At 39.0% G+C, this 24,781-nt stretch overlaps 1 protein-coding gene and 1 long non-coding RNA gene across 3 annotated transcripts in view; one reads left to right on the top strand and one right to left on the bottom strand.

The window, feature by feature from the left end:
- The window catches only part of LOC123984603, a 42,333-nt gene extending 22,338 nt beyond the window's left edge, over positions 1-19,995 (bottom strand). The window contains exons 1-2 of the long non-coding RNA XR_006828462.1: positions 19,896-19,995; positions 10,292-10,472 (exon numbers count right to left, since the gene is read on the bottom strand). This is a non-coding gene — a long non-coding RNA (uncharacterized LOC123984603). The remainder of the gene's footprint in view (positions 1-10,291; positions 10,473-19,895) is intronic.
- ntf3 (neurotrophin 3) overlaps positions 18,231-24,781 on the top strand; it is a 48,925-nt gene continuing 42,374 nt past the window's right edge. Inside the window, exon 1 of one of the 2 annotated variants that reach the window (XR_006828461.1) lies at positions 18,231-18,317. The gene's annotated coding sequence lies outside the window, so the exon portion shown is untranslated. The remainder of the gene's footprint in view (positions 18,318-24,781) is intronic. The other variant, XM_046071565.1, reaches the window with a different exon arrangement.

Raw genomic sequence — 24,781 nt, 5'->3', positions numbered from 1 at the left:
ACTCCTATTTTAGCTTCATTACACTGGCTCCCAGTATGTTTTAGAATTGACTTTAAAATTCTATTGATCACTTTTAAAGCTCTTCATGGCCTCTCGCCTTGTTATATTTCTGACCTTTTAGTCCCATACGCACCAGCACGTACCTTGAGATCCTCGGGCAGAGGTCTGTTGTCTGTTCCAGAGTCTCGACTGAAAACTAAAGGGGACAGAGCGTTTGCTGTCAGGGCCCCGAGGCTCTGGAACAGCCTGCCCGAGGAAATCAGGTCGGCTGAGTCAGTGAACTCTTTTAAGTCCCTTCTTAAAACATACTTTTATAGGAGAGCTTTTCCCGATCTTATTTGACTTTATTTTATCCCTTTTATTTTATTGTATTTTACTAATTTTATATTAAATTTTCATGCTCTTATCTTGTTTTTTTGTATTATTCTTTACACTTGTTAAAGCACTTTGTAACTTGTTTTTGAAAAGTGCTCTACAAATAAGGATTATTATTATTATTATTATTATTAATGATAATTGAGAAAAACAAGTCATTCCAGTAACAGTAACATTATCATCTAAGCATTTCAAAATTTTAAACAAGTGAACACTTTTAAGTTGAACTGAAATTAATTCAGTTCATGACAGGGTGTACCCCGCATTTCGCCCGATGTCAGCTGGGATTGGCTGCAGCCCCCCGCGACACTGTATGCAGGATAAGCAGTTGACGATGGATGGATGGATGGCAATATACGCATCCTTTGTTTTTACTGACTTATTTGCACAAAATTGTGATTACCAAAAAGAAGAAATGTAATGTGTATGTTTTTTTCTTCAGTGTTGCTTCACCCTATATTAGTGTTTTCCAAAGGTCAGCTCAGCTAGACGTCAGTAGCTGATGCTTTGTCCCATCTGTCATCTAGCTATTTGCCACCACCACAAATGCACCCATGAAATCGAGCTAATGTTAGCTAAAACCCTTTGTTTGTATAATGTGGGACAAACACAACACTGAATGTTGCTGCTGTAGCTGCTGCTACTGAGCGGGTGTTAAAATAACATGAACATAAGTAACACCCGGTGAGCATCAGTACTAATGTTAGCAAGCTAGTCCAATTAGCTTTGACATTCTGAGTGGAAGCTCAGCCTAGGTTCCTCACTTCCACTCTCCTAGTGGAATACAAACTTAACAGCATGATAAAACAAATGTAAAATGTTGATAGCCTGCACATTGTGGCCTAGGAAACATTCACCCAAAGGCTTGGAAGCTTAGCTTGGTACATCATAGGTGTACATAGGATTGATTCTTATTCTTCTGTTACTATTGTGTTTTTTCACTATGGTTAACCGGCATAAATGTTAAATGAGCAACATTATTAAAAGCTTTTTAACACAATGGCAGCACATCACACTGTCATGCTCCCCTCGGGGCGACGCCCCACCCAGCCACACCCTGCCACAGACCCCAGATGGCCAGCATCACTCACCCTGGGGTGACGCACAAGCCAATGGGACAAAACAACAGGTGCTTTATGTACAAATAGTTAATGCAGAGTTGTTTTCCTGTCACTGTGTGAGACTGGAGGACATTTTGAAGGTATGTGAATGCTTTCAAACTGTGGACCTCAATCTAAAATCTATTTTAGGAAAATGAGGATAATCTTTTAAATATCCTGCTGTTGAAAAGAACCTGTTTTGATCAACAGGTTTCACAATACCCCACCCTTATCTCAGGAAGTTATAGAATATGTTTCTCTTTTTGCTTTTAGTTTTGGGGTTAGAGTTTGAGATACAGACCAACGCAGCAGCCAGTGAAGACTGCTGTCCTGCACCATACAGCTTAGGTAATAAAATAAACACGTCAGGTTGGTGGGTGAGGACATTTTATACATTCTTCCCTGTCTGTCCTCAAGGGCCGAGGCTATACAGCATACTTTGTCCTCATGCATTACACCCTTCCTGTCTGCATTTACCTCTACTGTTGATTGCCTACTGTTTTGTCACTCTAAATTCCCACATAATTCTCAACAGGGAACACCCTTTTCCTTTCCATTGTATGTTTCCCCCGTTCTCAGCATGCACTTTTTGGCCTGTTGCTTAATCAGACCCGGTGTCTTTGTATGAAAGCATGCTGCTGTATGGTTGTGGTAATAGTAAACACAGTGGGAAGGTTTTATAGTTCTGTGCTTCCTTAAGTTTACAAGCCGGACTCTCTGCTACCATCTGTGTTTTGTTCAACGGAATATAAAGATCAGGCTAAGAAACAACACAAATGACAATGAATGCACCTGTTAATAGTTGCAGTGTGTCATTTTGGATTTTTTAAATGCCAAATTTAACCATCAAATTATGTTTTATCATACCCAATATAACGTTATTTTAAGATTGATTTCAAAACTTAATTTCCCTTAAGGTACAATAACATTTTGAATGTAACAGCTGAAACACCACAATGCAAACTGTGCTGAACAAGTTTACTTGATTGTATCTGTTTAGCTAGTTTGTAATGTATTTCAGTATTGATAAATCCAAAATGCACTAATGGATGTTTTTGACGCTTAACAACCCGATTTGAAGTCTTTACTCTGCCCTGCATTGTACCTTTACCTGGGTTTACAACTGGGCAATCTTTTTGGAATTTCCAATGACAAACAATCATTTGTATTAATGTACAGGAATAAGACTAAAGGCAGAAACACGGTCCACACAAGTATAGTAAATGGTTGTATTTTGGGTTTATTTTTATACATTTATTCTTTTCAAAATACGTGTTTTACTACTGTATGTGAGTCGCGTGTGGTGACCCCTGAACTCCGTCTGTTTTGAAATATCATGGCGTTTCTGAGAGAAGGTCTAAAACTAGGATAGACAGTGCCCTTCACCAGAATTTCAGGGAGTCATTGCAGCATTTTTTAGCTAATGACACACAGGAATAGTTCCTTAATGTATTGAAGTTATTGAGTTTAAAGATATCAGCTCTGAGTCAGTCGTTAGACGAGCTGTTTCTCCCAGACTCTGGGCCAGAGGGCCTGAGGAATCCAGGTGGATGGCTGGACTATGAATATGCCTTTGAACTATTCTCGTACTTCCACCAAGAATATGGTTCTGGGATGTTTTGTTAGACAAAGAATAAGACATACTTGTGGTGCTGTTCAAGCAGCATACAGGAGAGCAACTTCTAGTGCTGAATGATGACACAGCTTCCATGCAAGGTGTCCTGCTCCATAGAGTCAAATAGGACAAAGAGACCTGTGACCAAACAGTGGAGCCAAACATCAACAACACACCTTGTTCATTGTGCTCTCAATTCTATGGTAAATGTGTATGATAAATCGGTAGCAATGATGCTGCTTTGCAGTAGAAAATCATGTTCAGAACAATATCAGCTGTGGCTCCTCAGAGAGCTTAAAAGCTTCTGACCTGCTTAGAAGAGAGGCTACTGGGAGGTGAGAATACTAAATGCAGACAGAGACCTAGGGAATCAGCAGCAATCAGAGTGCCGTAAAAGTTTGTAATATGAATGCACGCACACCACCAGGGGAAGCATCAGGGTCTATTATATTCTAAAAAATAATATGTAAAAAATCATCAGTTCAAATTTTATTTTTACGACTGTTATGCCAACTATCTGTCTGACTAACTGTGGTTTATTTAGAAAAATGGTCATTAAAATGCACATGTTGCTAATGTTGACTGTGTGCACTGCTGTGATGTGTGTTTTGTGTGGTAGGAGTGATGGCAGTCATGCACCCATATGTTGTGTGATGATGTGATTGTTTGTAGGAGGATTTGCGTTTTTCTTGAGAACTTAGCTGTTTGTTTTGGTGATAGGAAGGGGGGTCAGAGGGCCCAGATTTAAGAGTCACAGTTCACTGTTAAACATAGTGGCTGGAATATGACAGCCTTTGGTTTTTAATCTCTCCAACACTACCTACCTTTGGTTATATATGGTGGAGGGCAGCCTGGTATAATCAAAAGGCGTATGAATAACTCACCGATTTCTTAAGTCATTTGGTATTCCAATGCATTTTTTTGCATTTCGCATGTCATTTCACGCCATTTAGACTGTATTGACTTTTGTGCAGAAACAGCGGGCCATTTTACACCTACAGGTAAAATCAGCGTGTGTGGGATATAAATAGTCATGAAAGTCCAACACTAAGGTGATGGAGGGGTGGTCGGGTGGATAGTGGACACCGGCGTTCGGTTCCCGAGTGAAACAGTAATTAGGCAACAGTAGTTTTTGGTTCTTATTTATGTTAAGTTATGTAAGTTACCATGCTACATCGTTGCTAATGTTAGCTACATAGCGTTAGCTACATTAAAATTTAAGTAGCTAGCTAACGATGCTAGCATTGACATTCTCCCGATGTACTTTACTGCTAACCTTAACCATCATTAATTAAATATGCACGTCGACCGGTTGACCCTACAGCTGCGCAGATAGGGTTAACCTCCTTTGTGTTGCTTGGATCCATAGGGACTGAACAGCGTGAAATGACACGTGAAAACTTTAAAATGCATTGACATGGCACGCCGAAATATCCTTAAAAGTGGCGTGCTATTAATACACCATTCCACGATATCACGTTGTGCAGGGAGGTTCCTGCATTTTCCCAGTCATTCAGGCAGGATAGAGGAAAATATTTGTAGCTATGAGGAGGATCAAGATGTAAATGCTCCGTAATTGTATAGCGCCTTTCTAGTCTTAAAACCTGTTCTCTTTATGTATTGGTGATTATCCACAATGTCCACTGTAGTATTATTTGTATTAGCTGGGGTAAACTTTTGTCCTTGACATGAAATGGCAGAAGAGTATAAAGTTTCCCTAAGCGCATAAAAAAATCTACAGGTTTCTGGAACACATGTTGTGGCTTGGTTCAGTTTGTCAGAGATGAGGAAAAGACCAAAGTGCTAGCTGACAAATGTTTTGATTAAGGGGGCATATTTCTATCTTCTGTTAACCTTCTGTAAACCAAAATCTGGCATGCCTGGTCTCCTGAAAAAATAACCAGTTCTGCTGGTCCAAATGCTTTGAAGCTGGACAGTTAAACCCCATCCATCAAAGCTCTTGAATATTCCAGAGTAATTCTCACTGAAGCTTTGAAGCACCAAAAATGGTATTTGGGACAGCCCTGCTGTTTTCTTTTATCAGCCTTGGCTCAAGTACTGTCAAGCACTTAGATCAGCCAAGCAGTGAAACTCACCTTAACAAACCTTTCCTCGATCTGCCATGACTTTGTTATCAGAAATATCATATCAAAGTGTTGAGAGAACTGAAGCCCAGTGACACACGTTTACAGCTGCAGTTACAATACACACACAGTGAATGTGGAAGGTAACACAAACATAAGTTTTTACCGTGAGATTGTTCATGTAGTCGTTTGACGTGTGTGGACTTCTCTCTGACCCCAGTCACATTTCTACTGAAAAAAGTAAGCAAACATTACAGGATCACGCATAAATCTCTAACCACCACAGATTTTTTTAACGATCCAATCCCTGCACTGATCATCTTCAACTGTCTTTTCCTTGCCAAAAGATGATTCCTCCCTGAGCTGTCCCACTAAAAATCCTTTTTTCATAAACACACAAGCTTTAATCCATATGTAATCTAAAATCGGTGTTGTTTTTAAGTGTTGACCCATTTGTACACGACAAATCCCGCAAATTCACTCTGGCCTCTTCTTTAAGTTTGTATTTGACATAATTCCTTATTATCTCCATTAAAAGTACAGAAACAAATGTGTACGTGACACGAAAGGCAATTTAATATTTCGGCCGGTAAAAAATAGGTTGCCACCTTGGCAGGTGAGCCAAAAAGTTAATTTCCAAACCTGGTGTGTTCAGACCGAAAGCATATTGTTGACTGATGTCATTGGCGTTAATTTGACCGCTGGTCCGTTAAATGTTTCCGCCAAAACAGCTTATCAACCTTATGAACATCAACTGTAAGCTAGCTAGCAAAGGATGTGTCTGTGGGAGTGTGCCTGTGTTCAGCTCAGCCTCTGACCGTCTGTGGCGTGCACATAACAGAGAGACCAGTGTTCACCCTGTATTCGGCACACTACCGCTGTGGAATGAATAACCATCCTACTTAAATGTCACACAATCATTAATATCAATGCGCAAGTAATGATTTTAACTCGCACACTGTGCAAGCATGTTAACAATCAACGCCTGGCAGCTCTCTGTGTATTCTGTCTTTGACTGTGTGAGGCCGAGCAAATGAGAAAGAGAGAGCGGCAGAACATGACGGTGAAAGTTAGCGGAGAACTATATTAGCATTAAGTTTCAGTCTGGTAGTAAACGTGCAGTGCAGGTCACTGTGTGTCCGTCAGTAAAAGTCTATAGTTTCCCCAACTGCTGAAAAAGTGAAGGCTGTTAGTGCTAGCTAACATCTCCCCTGTACAGCACGTTTTTGGCTGTTTGTAACGTTAGTAAAATTAGTAATATTATTTAGCTCAGCTGTATGTCATTACTAACTTACCTACTTCTCAAGGGTGGAGAACATCAGGTACAAGCTTAGACTAAACTGGTGTACAACTCTGTCTCACATCCTGAGAATAATTTTGCAGTTATCAGAGGAGTCTGACAACTGGTTGTTAAAGAAATGACGGACCACGGAGCTGAGGTTAATAAAGTAACGTAGGGATTCAAACTAGTCCTTTTAAGCTAATTAGGAGATGTTTCTTTGGGATTTTAATGCGCAGGTTAAATGCTTAGTAATTATCCAGAGATCCTGTATAGAAAAAGTTATGCATCAAGATGCATCGATCATTGTTTTATAATCGCATCGCAGCCCTCTGAATCGTAATTGAATCGTGAGGTGCCCAGAGATTCCCACCCCTACTTTGCGGCATTCGCCCCATTGGCTTTAGTATCCAATCACATCACCTGTAAAATTCGCCTTGCACTAGATTGGCTTTTTTTCACCCCAAAACTTAGCTTCGGCTAAAGATGACGATAACTTCTTTGTTGTCTTTTTGCAAATAGTCCTCCAAGATGACTGTAATAATAATTTTTTTATCAAGGCGATTTATTTGAACTATGCTTGTCTTAGTTCTTTGTTACTTAAACTCCCTAACCCCTAAAACTAGAGGCTAGCTCAGCAACCACCTCAGCTCTATAAACGTTTCAATTGCCTTTCCCAATTCCCCTTCCCTTTTCATTGAAGAAAAGCCTTTATTTATTCCAGGAGGACCACTTATTCTAGTGTTACCTGTTACCTTCCTACCTTCCTACTCCCATATGGGAACTGCAGACTTATCGGACTGGGCAATCTAACCCAACAACTCTCTTGTACACTCTCTTACACACACACACACACACACACACACACACACACAGACACAGACACAGACACAGACAGAAACACACACACACGCATACACACACACACACACACACACACACACACACACACACACACACACACACACACACACATAAAAACCCTCTCTCCTATCTGGCAGAGTGATCTAATGCAGCAGCTCTCCTGCCGTCTGGCTGCCACGACAGGTAAACTATACCTGCGTCCTTGAATTACCCTCCCTATGTCCTCTCCTCCCTTTCCCTACTTCTCTCCCGTCCTCTCCTCTTCCTCTCCCTCTCCCTCCTCGTCTCCCCCTTCCCTCCTTCCTCCTTTCTGTCTTCTCCCATTTCTGTGTCCTGCTACGTGGTCTCACGCTTTAGGTTAGCGATGCGTGGTATTACTCTTACAACAGATGGTCTGTGTATGTGTGTGTATGTAAATGAGTGAGAGAGAGAGAGGAAGGGATAATGTTAAGTGAGACAAAGCACATCCTCACTTTTCTTAACTCTACTCCTCTAGGAAGGAGGCCCTGCCCTCCTGCTCTCTGATGGTCAGGTTTGTGCCTCCAGCAGCTGTCACTCATCTAGGTGAACTATCATTTGAGATGAGCATTAATTAAACAGTCTCCAAATCAATGCCTTTTTTTAAAAAACCCATTTTTTTCTGAAAGTATCCCATCGTTGCTGTAATTTCCAGTTCTTTGGCTAGTGGCCTCACTTTATGCTATATTAACTTGTTTTACCTTGTGGCTATACATGAACTTTATTCCTACAAAACATGTATAAGCCTACATATGGGTCATGATAAACAGAGAAGATGTAGATGGAGAGCTCCTGGTGGTATTAATAATCTCATCCTGTCCTCTGATGACTGTCCAGTTATCAGTTTACAGACATTTTGTTTGAGAGAATCACTCAATTTGCTGAGAAACGTTGACATCTGCAGCTACAAGACACAATGAAATACTTTCGATGCTTTGTTCTGTGTGTGAAAGCAATTTCCAGGAGATCTTTAAAATTAAAATTGACCCTTAGCTTATTGGCAGTTTCAGCAATCAGCCAGTAACTCCTCAGCACGTTTTTACTCAGGCAGTAAGTATCACCTCGTTGCACGTCTTGCAGGTTTATGACTACTACTAACTAGCTTGCTGATCAGTTGGTGTAATCACCATGGGACATTGGTAAGAATGCTCTTTAGATGGATTTGTCTTCAGTAAGTGTCATTGCAAACTTTACGCACTGTGCAACATTAATACGTTCAGACAGGCAGTATGGGTTTCCATTTTGTGGTTTATGACCACAGAAAATAAAGGGCATGAATGAATCGATTATAACGTCAACACTGCAGCTTTACTCCACAGAATAGCATTATTTACATAATTTCCCTGTATAGCTAATATAACGTATATACACAGGATATACTGTATTCCTTAATACTCTTACACGGTGCTGGCAAATAACATGGAAAACAACATTAAAACTAATAAGAACAACATTCAATATATTATATGAATGTACAGAACTCTACTGGACAACCATCTTGATTTGTACTACGCCTGCCTATTAGCTACGTATGCAATGAATGGCACACTCAAACAGTGTTTCGATACAAGCACCCTTAAAACATCTGGAAGCCTCATCTTTTCACTCCATAACCCGGAAAGTTCAGCTACGTCGTGTCACGGCTGCTCGAGGCCATTCTAGTCAGTGCTTGTAAGTCCATCGGACGCTGCCCTTTTAACTATTAACAGCTTGCTTGTTGTCCTGACCTCTATGGGGAGCAACTGAAAAAGGAGGTACAACTTACATCTGCTACAAAGGATTAGTTGACAGACTATATAACCAATGGAAATACACATTGTGTGGGCAAAGGAATAGGCAAGGATGTAAAACTCAGGAATAGATATCTGAGCAATATAAAATTGAGGCAGAAATACACAAAAGGATATGAAATCTTTACAAGGACAAATCTATTAGTAACTTTTCTCCTCTTTGTTTATTCATGCTGTTTGTCCTGAAATGAACCCACATGAATCCATGCTGTTCAAGAGAAATAGAGCAGACACTATGTGACATGCAGACCTGGAAGCCAGAAACCCTACAGGGGTGGAAGAGTACTCTGAGACCATCAAATGAGTGGCTGCCCATGGATGTATTTGTGTGCGGTTTTATGCTGAATCTATCAACTTTATTTATATATGTGTGAGTGTCACTGTGTGTTGTAACAAAGTGCAAGTGTTTGACCTTTGTTTCTGAGAATCTGTGTGCATGTTTCTGTTTGGGGTCACTATATGGTGGCTACCTGCTAGGTGGTTCAGCGACCAGGCTTCATTCGGCCCGCCTCAGTTCCACCTCTTTGTCCACTTTTGGGTCAGCCTGAGTCAAACAAGATGATGGTGCCACGAGCCACCTACATTGAGCTTCACTACAACACGGACACTATGTCCATGTCTTAAGGTGTTTCCTCACAGATTAAATGGTCCTCATGTAGAGAGATAAAGACAGTGTGTGAGTGACAGTGTGTGTAAATATGAGACTGAGCCAACAACTGAGCCCAGGAATCGAGAGGCCCCTGAGGGAAACGTCATTAACTTCTCATTGAGAAAACTTGCCCAGTAGTGTGATTTTTCCAAAACTTTTTAAAAATACATTGTAATTGTTTTTGTTTTGTTAATCCTTTTTTTTCTTCTTTTAATTTGTCCATTGTGGTTTTTTTTACTTTGGACATTTAAAAAATATTACTAAAGCTAAATCATGATGTTTTTCTACTTATGTGTGAATTTACACTTACATGGATCCTCTGAGTTTCCTATTAAACAGTGGACTTGTTTGTGAACATGAGCACTGTGTTATGTGTGTGTTTTTCTTGTGTATGCATGTGTGTGATAGTGGGGTAAAAAGCTAAGCAATGACCCATGAAACTGGGTAGAAATCTGATCCAGACAGGAGTAAAAGCCTTTCTCCTCCTCCTCCCTCTCTCTGTCTGTCCTTGTCTCACCTGTTTTCCCTGTTCGTCTTTTCTTTTTTCCACCTCACTTTTCCTCCTCACAACTCTTTCCTGCTCTCTCTCTCTTCTTTGTATCTCTTCGCTTCCCACCTTCATCCTGGTGCTTCTTCCTCCCTCCTTTCTTGCTCCTCCCATTCTCCTCCCGTCCTGTTCAGCTCCAGGCCACGGATAACTGTCACACACACATACACACAGAAGAATGCAGTAAGGGGAGAAGAGGGTTGGGAGTTAAGTAACTCCTAAAAAGAAAAAGATGTGTGAGCTAAGGTAAACTATCTCTTGCCCATGTTGTGTCAAGTTGTGTGAAGGAATGATGGCGGTGTGGCTTGTTTCTATTTCTGTGCTGCCATTTATTGTTTGGACAGACCAATGATGCAGCATATGGCAAGCAGACATAATGAGCAAAATGGCAACCAGATGATTTTTTTTCATATAATCAGATTTTTAATAGAAAATTAAATGTTATGCCTGGTGCACACGAGAGGACTTTTTCATCTTAATTGATATAAAACCATGGGATACCTCAGACATAACAACAGAATTAACCAGTTTTTAATATAATCAGACCCAAAATCGGCCTAATTATCCTCTAGCGTGCCGCCACCAAAATGCTGGCCGCATGCTAGAGCATATTCAACCAAGTGAAACACAACTTTCTGGTTCAGGTCTACAGAGCAACCTCTGTTGCTTGTCATACCCCTCTCTCTTGCAATGTTTCCGCAGTGGTTTCTAATCTTCAAATTAAGTGATATGTGGTGCACTTTTCAATCGGTTTGGAGTGAAAAGAAGAGCATTCAGAGCCATTCCCCTGACTCATGACTGAGACTGTAATTAATGCTATATATGTGTCATCAAGTTGTTGTAGAACTTGACAAACATTGTGACTCCTTGCAAACATATATGTGCACTGGGGGATTCATGTGCTTGTCTAAATCCTCCCCAGGCCTCCAGTTGGCGGTCCCAGTTGTTTTCCTAATGACAGTCAACACTCAGATTTTTCTTCACAATCGTTCCCTAACCTTAACTACATGGTTAATTTTGTAAACAAATGCTTCTATATGTCAAGAGGGCAGTTACAAATACTGTATTTTCATTTTATAATTCGGAAGACTTGTTGACCCTTGTTTACATTTACCTGACAAGGTAATGAAAATGTGTTTGTTTGTATAATTGAATTCTTAGAAAAGGTCTTAGGCCGGGGTGGACAGTAGGGTCAATATGGCACGTGACTTTGACATTGGAAACTGCTATTTGTATTCCAACTTTCAACCAATGTGACTTTAACCAATTATTTTTAGTTGCTGTATAAGAAAATGTAGTAATTTTTCAAACAATCATTTTATCCCGTTTTGGAAGGCACTGACAAATGGTGGTGGCGCCTTGCTGATCGCAGTGTCTGATCAGAAAATGCGCACATGCATCCTTTTAGGAGGCTGACAAACATTTTGTTGTTTTTTTTGGAAGACTTGTTGGAACAAAGAGAGTGACAGCATCTTTCAAGGTGCCGGTTTGTCAGTACAGCCACGGTTTAATCTACTTTTTCTTGGAGCAAAAACTTCTTCCAAGTCTTCTTTTTCCTGTAGTTCTGGTCCACCCACCACATTCAAATTCCATAACACCCCAATGATGGATATCTATCCATCCAAAATGGTCAGTTTTAACTGCTTTAATTTGCTGCAGATGCTGACTGAAATCTACCATATCTCATTAAGTGCAAGACATTTTCCAAAGAAGGAAAATAAGTACACACAGTAAACACTAAAATCAGGTTGGGCAGAGCGCAAAAGACAAACACACTGTGAAACCCAGCTGGGTATATCTAACCCAAAGAAGAGGTGTTTTGACAAGATTTAATGTAGATGAGATTGCCAAGCACTTGATAATTTCATTACTAGATTAAGTTAATTTATTATCTTGTCATCGACTCTCACCAGCATTGTGAATTCAACACTTCTGTTCTACTTTTTTACATTCGCACAAACATTTGAGGACCTCAAAAGACACCAAACTTCTCAGGGGCTGTGAGACAGCCATGACATCCACTGAGTAAGCGAATGCATTAATTTTAGTGACTCTGTTGGACATTTTGCTGTTGTAAAGGCTGGTGTGACCTTTATCCTAATTAAAGCTCTCAGTTTTTTCTTGCTCATACGGTTTCTTTTTTGGATAGCTCATGAGGCACGAAGCAAATTAGACTTTAGAATATCAGAAATATGTGTTAGTGAGTGAACAATAAAAAACAAAATAAGTGAGAAGAAGAGTTTACATGCTGCCTTAAGGGAAAAAATATTTTCTTTAAGGACAAACTGTTGGGGTCAGTTTTGACCCAAGTCCAAGTTGAATCATAGCCTCAATAAGGTTGCCTTTTTCCTAAGTCATAACAGATCTGTTACATGTATATTTAAATCCTAGCACAGGTGGTACTAGGTGGTTCAAATCCTTATGTCCCAGTTTTAACTAGCTGTGCCTACATGCAATAAGTAATTGGGTTACTGTCGGCTTTCTGCAGTAAGTTGATGTCTTAAATATCATGAAAAGCGAAACCTGGTTTCTGTAAATAGAGTAAGGGATTTTGAAAAACGTGGTTAACACAGCCATGTGCCTGCTGGAGAAACCATAATTTCTTGGCAATGTGTACACATTTTTGAATTTTTTTTACAAGAACTCGTGTATGAACAAGACTTCAGACAACAAAGTATCACTGTGACAACAATGCAGCAGGATGGGAAGAAACATGTATTGTAGCTGGGTGTTCTACAAGGTAGACAGTCCAAATAAAACTGAAAATAAAAAGAGAGAATATAAGTAATTTCTCCGGGAACAATAACAACAAAAAAAAGCCAGTTGTGGGAATACCTCAAAACCTCCATGATGTCTTTTGGAATTTTTTATAAACTCGATTGTTGTATACAATTAGCTACAGAAATTCGAATGTATTTTTAGAGATTTATATGAACCATTTAAAGAGAAAGTATGCCCTTGTCTGTTAAAAACATAATAATAATTGGGATTACCAATGTGCCACTCAAGTGAACCGACTTCTATCAAAAAGACAATCCTTTTTTTTATTTTTGGCAAATGTTTCCAGAACTGAAGAAGCCTCTTTTAAATATTTTCCTGTAATGAATGAAACTTCACTAAACTAAACTGAACTTGCTACAGATGCTGTTGGGTTAAAGATATGTGCATGATATGTGCAGCTCCTGATTATCAAACCAACTGTAAAACTCCTAAGGTTTTCATTTACCCAACATTTTGTTCAGTTTAAATACTATGAAGTGAACGTATGATGTGATTGCGCTAACAATTAAAATCATTTTTATTTCAGGTGAGGCAGTGTCCTCCTCTAAAAAATGCTTTGGGGAACTTTGCTATTGCCTTCCTAGTGCACATAACTGCTGTTTATCACTACTTTAAATTCAGCATCTGTCAGACAGGGTACAGACCAGCTTTTGAGGAATAGAGCACTATAATTTCATGCTGCCATTCAGCATATTAATGTGAGTGTTGACATACTGGACACACAAACATAATGTACATTCCTTCCGTTCTCACACACATGCCGTTGTAAAATAAGCAAACAGATATTGCCACACTACAAAGCCCACTGGAGTCCTGTCGATTGTCTGAAGCAAAGCTTTTTTTCTCCTCAAGTCGGCTGCTGTTGGTCTTAAACCAACTTTTCTGACTGGACAAATAGAGAGGTGGAGCTGAAGGAAAGCTCTTTTCACTTTCTGTTCATCTTTTGTTGCCCCTGACATGCAGAGCTACAGATGTTGTAGCGTCCCATGAATGAGTGAAAGCCTTGGCTGATGGTCTGGCGCTGGTTGGTTTTCATGCACATTTACTAAAACCACCAAAAACTAACTTAAGAACTAAACAGAAGGCAAACAGACGACAATAAATTACATCTCTGCTGGACAGTAAATACATTTTATAATATTAATTTAATTACATTTCATATGTAAATAATCATCTAGTTAGGTTGGTGAATGTTGGCAACACTCAGCGTTTGCCTTTCTAGAATGATCGGAAAACAAACCATCCTCTTTCCTGGATTTATATTGCATTTTTACACAATTCCTTTTACATAATTTTGAAAAATGTTGCAAAAACTACTGATTAGTTCTGACCGGTACCCTCATTTATACTGGTTTCTAGTTGTAAAATAGGTGCACACAATTTTTTAAACTCACTTTAAGGCATTTATCATGCTTCCAATTCTAAAACATTTCAAATACTTTCAAGTTAAGGTTGTTGGGTGGAATTAGAGGTGTGGAACAGACATGTTTCTTTGTAATAAATCTTTCAATCTCAAGAATTCCAGATGAAAGTGTTGTTTTTTTAACAACTGCAGGTATTATTTAGGATGCTTTCAGTGAGACAACATAGTTGATTATATATATGAATTTAAAAATAAACTCAGGACTGAAAGCTGTTGCTTCTGTTCATTTTTTATTTATTTAGGAAAACTATTTTTAAAACAGGTTTGACTTTTCTTATAAGCAAAGAACATGAAATTATAACCAACTCTTTGCTCACTTTGTTCCTAATTACGTGTGTTGGAATCATTGTACGGCCTTGACACTTTTGGACATTGGAAGACTTGTTCTCCTACACATGTGAAACAAATTAACTCAATAATTAATACTTAATTCAATTACATAGATTGTACCAGGCTTTCTAATTCATAAATGTTTTGCTTATTCCTGTTAAGATGCTCTCCTAGTATGAACTGGGTGACACTAGTGTACAGAGTGCACTGTGCAATATCTTTTACTACCAAACAAATTTTGCCAAATTATCGACACACAAAATGTCTGTCCAGCACAATATCCACACAGCTGTAATTACTGGAACTCATGGTGGTATCACCTTTTGTGTACTGTGTGTGTTAGCATGTCTTATTAAATTAAATTAACCTTTATTTACGCTGGGAAGGTTTGCTAAGCACCAATGCTCCTTTAGCAACGCCCTATTTCAGATATATACAAGCTGTGGCCCAGTATGCCCAGACTCTGGGGCAACTGTTAGTCATTCACACTTCTTGGTTGGGAGTGTTGTATGTCAAAGTGCCGTTTTCATTCTTTTATGTCACACAGTGGTACCATATTTGCCTGTTAAACAGACAAATATCTCATTACAAGTCAGTTATCATTTCTGATGACTAAAGGCTTGGTTACACCAGAGAGTGGCAGAAGGAAACTCATCCAAACATCTCTGCCAATTATATGGTTTCACATTGTGACTATCCCCCCTGGCATTTTGTTCTTGGGGTTGTTTGATCTTGCAACTGTAAGCTCAGTCACATTCAGCTCATTTGTTGCCAACAACAAAATCAGTTAACACAGTTTATTCAAAAGACAAATTTGTAACTTTTTGACATAACTGTCTGCAAACCATTCATCTTTTGTGAAGCAGTTTATACTTTGAGGGTTTAATTAGAGTGTATGATGAAACAGAGCTACAAAAGCTTCTTCGGTCTGTCCATAAACTGTATAAAGTCAGAACTACAAAGACAGCTTGCTATCGGTCAAGTCAAGTGAAGATAAATTTATTTTAGGCAACAACAGCACAAATCTGTAGGTCAAAGTTCACCAATGTTGAACTTACTTCGCCCCCATGATTAAATCCACTAATCATGGCAATTCCATTGATTGATTTCCCTGTGAAATTGCTCTGTTTCAAATGCTGGCATGACCGGACCATAGCACTTCATTACACATAATAGGTCTGTTTGGAAATGCAACTTAGAAAACACTAAAGGAGAAGTTCAATAAGCATGCAGTAAAAGGTGAGATCTCATGTCTACATCTATCCACATCACAAACATATAAGACATATGTTTGTGAAATCCAATGCGAAAATGGATGCTAAACTCAGCAGCTCATCTATCCAAAAAAGTTAAGGGGGTAGTTTTCAATGGATTGAAGCACTTGACTCCTGAAAAATTCAAAAAAGTGTATTAACCTTGGCTAATTAATTAAACATTGGTGCATTTGTGCACACAGGCCATCTTTGGGGTTAGCTAGAGTTGTGCCTGTAAACTTACCACCCAAATTAAACTTATTTAGTAATTTAGTAACACTTATGTGACTTCATCAGTTTCCACATCATAATCTCTTATAATCTCTTATATATACACATCAAATAGTGTGTTAAGACAATGTCTTCATACTTATTCCTTTTATTAATTGCAAAAAAAATGATTGAATCCTCAAAGAAACAGAACTTTTGAAACAACAAGAGACATGTCCGCATACATAATCAAGAAAAAGCTGCTGTTGTTTTATTAAACATCTGTACTGTCAAACTGATACTCCTCTGTTACTCCCTTTATACGCTGTACATCCCTTCTCTTTCATGACCGCAATCAAACTTTAACTAACGCCTTTAAGTGACTCACACATGACAAACAGGACGGCCTTATATTCAAATCTGCCAAAGCGGCTGCAGAGCCAATGGGCTCATTTCACTGATTTCACAATAGCTTGTAATTTGGAAGATGTCACTAGCTGAAGCCTAAAATATGTAAGCATAGTAATAGTAAATGTTTTTGGCCTTTAATACATACATAAAACAAGCAAGGTGTTCTTTTAAAACATGTAAAGCAATATTGACTCACTCTATTTCCATTGTCTTTTTTTAATCTACCTACTAGGGATGTCCTGATCAAGTTTCGTGGTCATGATGATTCAAACACCACTTTCTCATAAGACAATTGTCAAATCTATCACACCTGAAATAATTCTTGCACCAACATGTACTGCAAAGAAGCACAGTCCCCTCTGTGACGACTTTGATGATTACTGGTTATATATGTAATGCGTTTTCTCCTAGGGAAAGCACACAATGTGACCATGTTTAACAGCTTGTATGCTGTACTGTAGTCCCTTCTGTTTGAAAAAAACAAACAAACTAAACTTTAAACTTTAAAAGTGGTCCATCATCTTGACTTGAGGGAACAGAGAGCTGAAGTGTCCAAAATGGAGGAAGCTATCATAGCTTATTAGGTGTGTTGCACCATACACCGTTATGTCAGAGTTTAAACTCCTTTACAAAAGAGGACTAGTTAGCAGACAGTTATGTGACAGGAATTAATGGTACATATCCCTTCTGAAACAGCTGTGTGAACTTTGTCTCGTTAGTGACCGAGATAGGCTAACTCACTGTTTGGAAGTTTATTAGGTCAAAGAGCTTTATTTTCCCTCTTCAATAACGTGTTATTGAACATGGTGTACGATGGTGAACAAAATGCCACATAGAGAGTAAACAGCACGCGACAGTAAATGGCACAGCAGGCCCGCCATCATGGGGGGTCCATGACGGCGGGCATGACGGCATGTCCATGATGGCATTTACCAAGGGTACAGATGACCCCGGCCCAGGGGGGCCCATGCAAAGGTCTATGGTTGACCCTTAAATTGGATCAAATACAACATTTTACTTACTGTCTCATATGAATAACAAAAACTTTTTGGAGTTATGTACATGATAAATAAAAGTATTATTATCATTACAACATATTTCATACTTCTGATAACCGAACCGGCGCTGTTATTGTGAAAATGGTATGGTCAAAACATTTGGCCATTCAGATGTGCAGGACCTGCAAATGTAAAGCGAGTCGCTTTAAGCGAACACTGCAGCTGTCAGGAGCCCAAAAAAAGAAAAGCCAAAACACACAGAGAAAAATAAAATCATGGGATACAATGGCCAAAAAAAAGCACCATGTAGCCTTTGTATGACAGGCGAAGCTTTTGCAAAATAAACATCTAAAATCTGAGGCGCAGACTTTCTCTGTTTGGGAATGTGAGCTGCACTTTATCTGAGGTCCTGATGTTAACGTGTGTGGATCTGTGGTGAGATTTCTGTCTGATAAAAAATTGTTTTCAGTAAGTTTATCCACTTCCTCCTCTCACCCACTACAGTCCCAAACAGGTCTGTGTCTGCAGATGGTCTGAAGGGGCCAAATCAGCAGAGCAGCAACACAGGCTTATGCACAGAAGAGTGTAGGGTAGGTAGACTGTTTAAAAATATTATGAAATGATTCTTGTAATATTACATTAATATTCTTTCTCAACATGTCAGAGAAGAAAGATTGTCTATGTGGGAGAGATTCTGAATGGGCAGTGAACATGAACCGGAAAAATTTATTAATTTATCATTGAAGTGAAAAGGTGCCACATGCACATTTAAAGAGGTAACTTCCCCAAACAAAGACAAAAGAGGAGGAAAGACTAAATCATACATGTGTGCTGACTCAGCAGAGATGACATGATGGGAAAAAATAGTTTTATACACATTTAATGTGTATTCAATTATTAATATATTAATCTGTTAAGTTCTGTGTTTGTAGCATGAACAACCTTGTGTTGTTAAAGCTTTTTCTACAGGACAAATATATCTAAAAGCAACACACATTAAAAGCAAGAGTGCCTGAGAGCTTTCCTGCATTATATTCTATTATACTTTGAATCTTCACCTGCCACTTGAATTTTGTGTTTCCCTTTACATTAATAAAGATTAATAACACCCACAAATTTCCATGTAACAGCCTCAAGAAAACTGACCTATACGGTAAACACTAGTCAGCAGCACATGACAAGTCATAGGATACAGCAGAAAATATGGTTACATTATAATAAGCTATAGGCTACATAAAAACTATATTGTTATTATCACCATTACAACTGACACAGCAATATACTCTATACAGTATATCAGTTCTGCACATAGTTTGTCCAATACTTTGATTAACGTAGTTCTCAAGATTGAATTTGATAGATGAAGCATGTTTATTTGGTCACTCACAATTCGATTTTATGATTTAATGATTTGCAGTAATTTCTTCAATGTTTGATTTAACTTTTCTCTAATCACTCAAGCGTTGAAGGGTATTTTTCCCTTGTCTTGTTTTAAGTTAAAAGGAGGAACATAACTGTCACAGTCTAATAAAAAAAAAAACTGTAATGACGTTTTGTGCTTTATTGAGTAATTGAATATATATGCGAGCATGGCCTGGATGAGTCTACAACACTGAATTTGGAAAAGGTTGTTAGGGATTCCATCTGTGCAACTATAAGGCTAAGGGCCAACAGCTTCATTGAAATTGCCCTTGTTTGTATTAGAACTAAGGGTAGGTGGGTGGTGGTGGTGTTGGGATGGGTATAGATGAGGCCCAATTTGAAAAATGTTTTCCCCCTGTCCATAATTCCTAATGGCTGGTCTGTGGCACAGTAGAGAGAAAACAGAGAGAAGTTCAGAGAGCAATTGTGACTGACTACTGCTAGCACAGCTGGCTTAATTGCGTGTTAGCGATTAGCTCGCTAGCTACAGCAGCTCAAATATTCTGCAAACATGCGGATGAATTTCCATGTGCTGCTTTCTGGTGGGAGCAGGCCTTATAATAATGATTCATACAATTGTTCTGAGATCTGCTATAGTAAAGGTTTGATTGATTGACATTAGGAGACTAGAAGTGTTTGGTTGAAGTTACAGAAAAAACGTCGACAAGGTTAAAAGAAAACAACACGGACCGAATGAATGCAGTACTTTCTACCTTCATCTTTGCCTCCTCTCTATCCTCATTTACCTCCTCAACTTTCTTTGTCCTTCTTCCTGTCGTCCAGTACCTTTATTTTCTTTCAATTCCTTCCTTCACACATATCTTCCTTCTACGTTTTCTCTTTTCCGTTTCCCCCTCTTTGTGCTCTCTCTTCTCTTCGTGCTCCTGGCTCATTTCTCATGGTTTCCTCCTTCACCTACTTTTTTTAACCTTCTTTCACTCCATCACTCCTGCTTCTGTCTCTCTCCCCAGAGAGCAGGATGAATAATGCAGTGTTCTGCTCTGATAATCATCACCATCATCATTGGTCTTTCCTCTGATTTCTCTTTTTTTTTTCTCTTAGCTAGTAAAGACTTATGTCTCTTTCTCTTTCTTTTTTTGGCCCTGCAAAAAATGAGTTCTGACAAGCACAACTGCGCTTAAGTCGAAGCAGTCATAAAATACAGAAATAAAACAGAACTGATTTTTTTTATCTGAATTGAAGGCACAAAATGATGCTGTATGTTATGTATGTAAAGTCCTTAGAGACACACTTGTGATTTTGCCAGTATAAATCAATGTGACACTATTTCATGGGGTGAGTTGGCATAGGAGAGAGCTGGTATAACGCCTTGATGAAGTTAAAGTTAAGGTTATTGTTGGTGAGTTGGGATTATTCATTGTAAGTTTAGATTTCTTAAATTTAGATTTTATGTTTTATATGCATGTGGTAAGGGACAAAGCCATGGAGCAAATATGTCTGGGGGTTTCAAACCCGCCTCTGTATATATCCAGAAAGACACTTAAATGTCATCTTTCTATTGTGAACAGCACAAACTTTCAGTTCCTCTGCAGTATAGTAGAGGTGGAAATCTAAGTGACAGATACTTATAAAAGCTCCAAACTATCTGACCAGATAGATACCACTAGTGGGAAGAGAGTGGTTTACGTTTTTTTTTGTAATTTGAGACAGACTGAAACCACTTTGTTGTTGAATTATGTATAGCAAAAAATAAATAAAAAATCAAGCCATACTTAGCCTGATATGGCCATATTTGCTATATTTTGAAATATGTGTGGTCTGTATCATCTTTGTTTTGGGCATTGATGTCAGACATACATTAACATACTAGCTATATACTGTAAAACTACTAATTTATTTGGGACAGTGTCTGTATGGGACAGGCCTTTCTTTCCTTTCACACAAAAGTAAAAGGGACAGGGTCTAGGCTTTTTATTGAAGCTTTACAGTATATTATTTAAATATGTGTCTACACATTCATGTAGTCCAAATACAAGTTTGTACACTTATTATGCTCCGAACACATTCATTCTTAAACTTCTCCTCTACACACTAAAACCTCAATGCACACACACACACACACTGACAAAACACATAAAAAAGAAAAAGGGTTTGTACACAGACAGACACACACACACACACACATACCAGCTCAAACACAAAACACATACACTCTTCTCACTAGTCCCTCCAGACCAGTAGTCTAGAATCACCTGTGTCAACACGAATATGCCCGCTCCCTGTGAGGTCTGCGTGTGTTCTGAGATGTTCACCAGCATGTAGGGAGGCTTCCACTCTGTCAAAGCCACAGGTTGCATGATTGTTAGCACACAGACACACACCCACATGCCCTGTGTGTGTGTAACCCATAGCCATCACTCTCTTCTTACTCTGTTTATTTGTCTGAATGTCTGGGAGGCAGTAGAGCAGCCCACTTTACCTTCTCCTCCCTCCTTATTTTCTCTTCTTATTTTTACCCCAAACACCCTTATTTTCCTCCTTATATTCACCCTCTCTTCCTTCTGTACTCTACTCTTTCCTCCCATGCTTCCTCTCCTTCTCCACTATCTGCTTTCCTTCATATATTGCACTTTACCTCCTTTTTAATCCCATTTTTTTGGCTTGTGTCACTTCTTCTTGTACCTTCCTTCCACTTTCCCTTCTCTCACCTCCTCATCCTAACACATTTGCTCTTTTCATTTCTCTCTCAGGTGTGTTTGTTTTGTATGCCAGCACACATCTGTCCTTATTACTGTGATTATGAGTGCGTGTGTGTGTCTGCGTTTGTCTTCCTGTTGGAGTTTGAATAAGTGTGCGTGTGCTGCATTCATCTCTTTTTAATGTGCGTATCTGTCAACACTGCTGTTTAATTTTCCATGAAGCATAGATTTGCACGATACGCAGAATGCCGTGTCAAAAAACATTGTCCCATCAATTACTCCTTGTTGATATTTTCAGCAGGAACAGTGTTTGCTGTTGGTGGTTGGGATTGTTCACTGATGCCTATCACAGTGCAAACAAAGAAATAAGCGCGCAGTGCTTTTGAATAGGCATGTTTGGATCTCAGCATAAAGCATGCGGAATTTACTGTGCAAACAAATCTAATCCGGTTCATGTAATTTAGGATATTGCTTGTGATCTCATCAGGATTTAGTCAGAAAGTCTCCTTGTTTAAGGTTATCTGGGGTATCCCAACATGGCATCATGTTTCAAGCTCTATGGAACAACTCCAGACTTGAAATCTGGAATCCAGTCAGCTTAATACTATTCATATTTACTTATGGAGGAGGAATATACAAAGATAAGTACAGACAAAACAAAAAATAAAAGACACAACACAAAACGAAAGAGGGAACAGCGTAATGAGGAGACTAGGACCGTAATTCCCACGGGAAGTCAGTTTATCATATTCAGTGATTTCACTGTCAATCAAAAATGCACCACAATTGGGTGTGTATAGTAACAATAATAATAATAATCTTTATTTATAGAGCACAAATCCATGTTACAAAGTGCTTCATAAGGGCAGGAAAATAAAACAGTCATTAAACTGTAGGTCGCCACTCCATCGCAGGGCCACACATAGACAAACAACCACTCACACTCACATTCATTAACTTAGCCTGCGTGTATTTGGATGGTGGGAGCCAGAGTGCCCGGAGAGAACCCACGCAGACACGGGGAGAACTTGCAAACTCCACAGAGAAAGGCCGGTGCAACCGGGGTTTGAACCCACGACCTTCTTCTACAAACAGAAAAATATGTTAATTAAAACTTAAATTGTGAGTTTGGCTATACTTTTATTAACTGTTTTGTGGCCACAACTTTAAACACAACATTGACACATTATTACCTTATAAAATTGATAGGGTGAGTGTGTAAGCAAACAAATCCAGCAGGTACAGTGAAACATATGGCATTCATTTGAGGTTATGTTTCTGGCCACCTGGTGAATATATGTCAATATTCCCCCTCTTTAACTCTGATTTACTGATAAATTTTCCACTATGTTCACCAGCCAGGAGCCATTTCCCCTGCCTGTCTTTATGCTAAGCTAGTCTTAGCCTAGTCTGACTCACAGGAAGAAGGCTGTGGGTCTAAGCCTGCTATTGGCTGACTGAAGAAAATTTATTCTCCCCTGCCGCTATGTGCTTATTCTGCATCATTGCTGCAGATGATTGTGCTTGGTTCAAACAACCCACAGCATTTTTTCCCCTATACCAGAATGATAAAGGGTTCAGCTAGACCCTTCTCCAGTGCTGGCTATGTGGAGGTCTGCCTATTTGTGGCTGCAGCTCCCTACTTTATGCATGGAATGTTTGTAGTATGTTGCAAGCTGCTAAGATCCAGATCCAAAAGTGGACACTTTGTTCAATTCATATAAACATCATTTAGGGCTCTAATACAATCAATTCAGAAGGACATTTCTGAAGTTATCTTAAATTTCCTTTTCACTCTGTCCCACTTTAATCTGTTCTCTCCTCTCTTTTCTCACAGTCTGACTTTCCTCCTTCTACACAATCATCTTCTCTCCTCTCAACTCTTGGTTCGCATAACTCATACTCTTGACTCCTTTTATTTTTTCTTCCTCTGCCTCTTCACCCCCCTTCTCATCTAAAACTTTCCCCATCTCCCTTGCTCCTTTCATATTTGATGATTTCAGTGCGGTCCAGGATAATAATTACACAGTGGCCATGTCACGTGGAGAGCCCGAGGGAGCGGCTGGAGATGTGCGTTACCATTGTGGGCATTAAAAATTTAACACCTCCTTTACAGTGATGATGCTGAACGAAAGTCTGGTATTAAGGGACCTCTTATGATGTATGACTAATGCTTAGTCATAGAGGGAACAAAAAAATATACAGCATATTCCTCACTTTGTAACATACTGAGGTGAGGCAAGTGAAAACAGCATGCAGTGCAGATGTGTCTATGCTTCAGCTCTAACAGGATCTGTTTATAAAATTCACATTTTGCTTCTTGTTCAGGAGATGCAAAGAAATATATTTCACAACATAAGCCTTATAGGTTAAATAAGTATGAATTTTACCATGAGTTTTACCATTGGCTGTGGTTGAACTTTGTTGTTTTATAAAAATCCAGCTGTGTTGGTGTCACTGCGGTAACCCTAACCCTTACAGGCATGAAAGTAAACTGGGTAACTGTTAAACTTATGACAAATACGCAAGTGACCTTTTGTTTCAAACATACAATTTTTTTACTACCCTGTGTTTCTTCATGAAATGTAAAATGCAAAACCGCTTACCGTCCAGACTTATGTTCTTTGAAAAACTACTAAGGGCCATTCCATGTTTGAGTTGACTGGTTCAACGTATTCCTGTGGAGAGAAGTGTCACCTGCACACTGCAACTCAGTCCTTCGTCCTATAATGTGTAGGTCCTTAGGAAACGCATTAAAGGACAGATCCGATTGTGTTTTTTTAATTGGAACCCTCTGGTATACTACAAAAGCTCAGTTTTTTTTAAAGATTCTGCCATGTTGATGACTGTTACCCGGAAGTTCTGACACTGAACTTAAATTACCTGTTGTGTATTTTGAGAAAGAAAAATTAATTAAAAAAATTTAAAAGTCAAGCTAAATCATTTAGAACATACTCAAAGTAGGTGTTCCC

Source organism: Micropterus dolomieu, linkage group LG16, assembly GCF_021292245.1.
Source record: "Micropterus dolomieu isolate WLL.071019.BEF.003 ecotype Adirondacks linkage group LG16, ASM2129224v1, whole genome shotgun sequence".
Classification (NCBI taxonomy): domain Eukaryota; kingdom Metazoa; phylum Chordata; class Actinopteri; order Centrarchiformes; family Centrarchidae; genus Micropterus; species Micropterus dolomieu.
Note: the sequence above shows the minus strand (reverse complement) of the source record. Positions and strands in the feature narration are given on the sequence as shown.